Source organism: Mandrillus leucophaeus, unplaced genomic scaffold (assembly GCF_000951045.1).
Source record: "Mandrillus leucophaeus isolate KB7577 unplaced genomic scaffold, Mleu.le_1.0 Scaffold76, whole genome shotgun sequence".
Lineage (NCBI taxonomy): Eukaryota > Metazoa > Chordata > Mammalia > Primates > Cercopithecidae > Mandrillus > Mandrillus leucophaeus.
In genome coordinates this window covers 2752449-2756765 of record NW_012108252.1, presented here as the reverse complement: position 1 = coordinate 2756765, position 4317 = coordinate 2752449, and the positions used below count along the sequence as shown (strand labels likewise).

The following is a 4317-nucleotide window of genomic DNA, read 5'->3' as shown; positions in this document are numbered from 1 at the left end:
CCAGACATTCCTTCGTAAGATCTTCGCAGTAAACTGAACAAAGGCATATGTATTACCTCCAGTAACTGACAAGAAAAATGAGGCTCAAAGAGGGCCAGTGACTTTCTCAAGTTGACCTAGCCTGTTATTCAGAACTCTTTGCCATTCTACTGTTTTCTTTCTTTCTTTTTTTTTTGAGACGGAGTTTCACTGTTGTTGTCCAGGCTGGAGTGCAATGGCACGATCTCGGCTCACTGCAACCTCCGCCTCCTGGGTTTAAACAATTCTCCTGCCTCAGCCTCCCAAGTGGCTGGGATTACAGGCGCCTGCCACCACACCCGGTTAATTTCTTGTGTTTTAGTAGAGACAGGGTTTCACCATATTGGCCAGGCTGGTCTCGAACTCTCGACCTCAGGTGATCCACCCGCCTTGGCCTCCCAAAGCGCTGGGATTATAGGCGTGAGCCACCGAACCTGGCCATTCTACTATTTTCTGACCCTGTGCTTTCTACTCCCCCATCCTGCCTCCAATGAATGCTCCTCGAAGAAAATGTTCCTCTGAGAAATCCCACGAGAACTGTGACCCCTCACAGCACGACGTCAATCTGGAAAACATAAGGCTTTGGAAATGCTCACGCCTGTACATCTGCTTCCTGACCTCATGCTCTTCAGATTAGATCGCTCTTGGAAGAGGCTTGATGTATCAGAAAAACAAAAGTTACTAAAGGATGCTTTGTACAGTGGAGAGATCATGGACAGTGGAATCATACAGATCTGCTTTCCAAGAGTCCCCAAACCTCACCCCCACCAGCTCAGCCAAGGGGAAAACCAGATGCACCCAACTGGCTGAGCATGAATCCCAATTGGCTGAGCATGAATCACAGCCAGGAGAAGGAGGAGCAGAGCCTAGGGGGTCGGCGGGGCCGGGGGCGCAGACATTAAAAAATCAAAAACAAAAACATGAGGATTGTGAAGTAGAAAGAAAAAAGGGGCAACCGAAGACAGGAACACAACTTCAATGTCTAGCTTAGGTGGGCTCAGAATGAGCAGGGGGCTACTCAACGGAAAGTAAAGAACTGTTTCATACCACCACTGAAACTTAGCGTAGATGCACAATCATTTACTAGGGGCCTGTCTAGCATCAGGCTATCCCTTGCCACCTCCCTTTCACGAGGAGGATAAAGTGTTGTACTTGCTTAGGCAAACTCACTCCCTTGCTGGAAGGATGCAACCAAGTGGAACTGGGGAAACGTACTTCAGAATTTGCATCCAGGAACATATTTACTAATTATGCATCTGGCCTTCGGGGAAGTCAAAAGGGTAAGCAGAGCTCTCTCTTTTTTTCTTTTCTATTTTTTTTTTTTTTTTTTCAAGATTGAGTCTCGCTCTGTCACCCAGGCTAGAGTGCAGTGGTGTGATCTCAGCTCACTGCAACCTCCGCCTCCCGGGTTCAAGCAATTCTCGTGCCTCAGCCTCCCAAGTAGCTGGGATTACAGGCACCTGCCACCACATCCAGCTAATTTTTGTATTTTTAGTAGAGACAAGGTTTCACCATGTCGGCCAGCCTGGTCTCGAACTCCTGACCTCAAGTGATCCACCCACCTTGGCCTCCCAAAGTGCTGGGAGTACAGGCATGAGCCATTGCACCCGGTCAAGCAGAGCTCTCTTTCCCATTGCTTCTGTCCTTGTTCCTGACTCTTTACGGCTCACCTGAACCACTGCATTAGCCTCCTAAAGGCCTCCCTGCCTCTAAGTCTCAATCCAACCACTTTCTCCTCCATGCTGTAGTTACGCACAGTGGCCTTATCTTTGTGTGCACATTGGAATCACCTGGGAAGTTAAAGTAATAGATGAGAAAGGCTGTGACCTGGCTGGGAACAATTTGATAAAGCTGGTTATGAGGTTTAGACCTTATCCTGCAAGTAGTTTTAGAAAGATTATTTTAGCACAGTAGCCCTCAACCTTGACTACATTCAAATTATCCAAGGAATATTTAATTCTCATATTGGGCCACACCCTAGACTAATTATATTAGAATCTCTGGGATAGAAGCCAGGCATCCATGGGCTGACACTTTCCAGGTGAGTCCAATGTCCAGGATGCAGTCCACTGCACTTAGCTCCAGCGTGGAGGACAGATTGGAAGGAGAAACTCTAAGGAAGTCTCTTTCAACAAAGTAGGGTAAGAGGCTGGTGTAGGGTCCAGGTGAGAGATGCTAAGGAAGGAACTGGGGCAAAATTGGTATAGGGATATGAGCTGGTTAAGGAACGAGAACCTACAGGATTAATTAACTGATGGTGGGGCAGGTGGGACAAGAGAGGCATCGAGGATGATTTCCAAGGTTTTGCTTATTCAACTAGTTGAGTGGTGATGTCACTGCCAAGATGGGGAGACGGGGAGAGAAGCAACAGCCTTGGGGTGGGCATTAGGAGGGGACATTGAATGGGACAGGACTGCAAGACACTCAGGAGGAGATGTTGGGAGTATGTCTGAAGCTCAGAGGTAACATCCAAGGGAAAGAATATACGGTTTTGTTCTGGACCAGGAGAATAGGCTTGAGAATGCTCAGCATCAAGGCGGTGGTTGTTGAGATGTGGATGTTGATGAGGTGACCAGGGGAGAAGGTGAAGACAAAGTCAAAAACAGCAACTAGAAGAGAAAACAGTTAATACTGGAGTAATAGTAAACCAAAAAAAGTGACTGAGGCTAAAGCCAAGGATTCTTTTCCTTGACTTCTAGAGAACAAGATAGACATGGGAGGAGTACAGTTCACAGAGATGAGAGGTAAGCGCTTGGTTCCTAGCTGACGCTGCTCTTCTGCTTAACATACTGCTCAAATATTTTAAAGGTCTCGAACACAATCCCTGATCCTACCATATGCCTTGTAGCCTGGGTTAGGGATGACATTCCAAGTAATAAAATCCAAATGCCACATCCTATCCTTGTCCAATGAGCATTGAGAATCCCAGCTAATATCATAGACTTGAGACTGGGAAGGAGTTTGGCCTTATTTTACAGATTTGAAAACTGAGGTTCAGAGAATGGAAATGCCTTGTTAAGGTCTCCCAGAAAGTTGGTAGCAGGGTAAACGAACTCGAATCCTGATTACCCAGGGACCAGTCCACAGCACCCTTCATTGCAGTTTTGAACATTGCTTCTCATTGCAGCAGAGTCCAGCACAGTGCTCAGCAGCTATTCAGGTACTCAGTACATTCAAAGGCAATTTATAAACATCGTATCAAAGAGATAAATGTCTCAAAAGCATCTGAGATCTGAGAAAGTGAGGATTATTATTAAAAGCAAGGCAAGAGAACGCCAAGGGTCATGAATTTGAAAGAATTTATTTGGGCACAATATTTGCTGAAAGGAGAATGACACCTGTTCTAAAGAGTATTTCCTTGGCTAATTAACCTTGTCCACACCTCTCCAATCTAGCAACCACCAACAGACTCTGGCTAATAAAGCCATGCTACTCTGGGGTCAGGAGACTTGGTCTATAGGAGAAAGAGCAGTGGAAAGGGAGTTGGGAGATCATGCCCAACTGTGTCATTCACCAGTTTCTTGAGCTAATCATATATCCCTTTCCTGAGTTGCCAGTAAAATGATGAGGTCAGACTTGATCATCTTTGAGATCCTTCAAAACCAGTGACCTAGCTGGGTCTGGTGGCTCATGCCTGTAATTGCAGCACTTTGGGAGGATGAGGTAGGCAGATCACTTGAGGCCAGGAGTTCAAGATCCTGGCCAACATGGCCAACATGGTGAAACTCTGTCTCTACTAAAAATACAAAATATTAGCCGGGCATGGTGGTGCATCCCTGTAGTCCCAGCTACGGGAGGCTGAGGCAGAAGAATCACTTGAACTCGGAAGGTGGAGGTTGCAGTGAGCCGAGATCACACCAGCCTGGGCACTCTAGCCTGGGCAACAGAGCGAAACTCCATCTCCAAAACAACAACTACAACAAAAAATCCCCAGTGACTTGGTTTATCCTTTGCCTTTCCCCAGATCCTCATGAGATAGCTACCGTAAATTCTTTCCCAAACATGGAATAAGGACTCTTCCTTACCCAATGCCTGGCTCCCTCCTCCGGGTGGAATTAATTAGCTATCAAGGCTGGATGTAGGGAGAAAAGAATTCCATTCTCATGTTATATTTGTTAAAACGTATTTCCATATAAGCACATGCATCTGTCTTTGTGCTTGCTCTGAAAGATTCTTCTGCTGACAGGTTTTTGGCGAGTTCCTAGAGCAGGAGGCCTCTTTTTCCAAACTCACCTTGCTCAGCAGTGAGAGCTTTGAGGCCCAATCAGTCCAGTAAACTTCGTGGTGTTAGGGTGTGTG

General features: G+C 46.4%; 1 pseudogene; it reads left to right on the top strand.

Moving 5' to 3' along the window:
• The window catches only part of LOC105529296, a 103607-nt pseudogene extending 99313 nt beyond the window's left edge, over positions 1 to 4294 (top strand).
• The last annotated feature ends 23 nt before the right edge of the window (positions 4295 to 4317 follow it).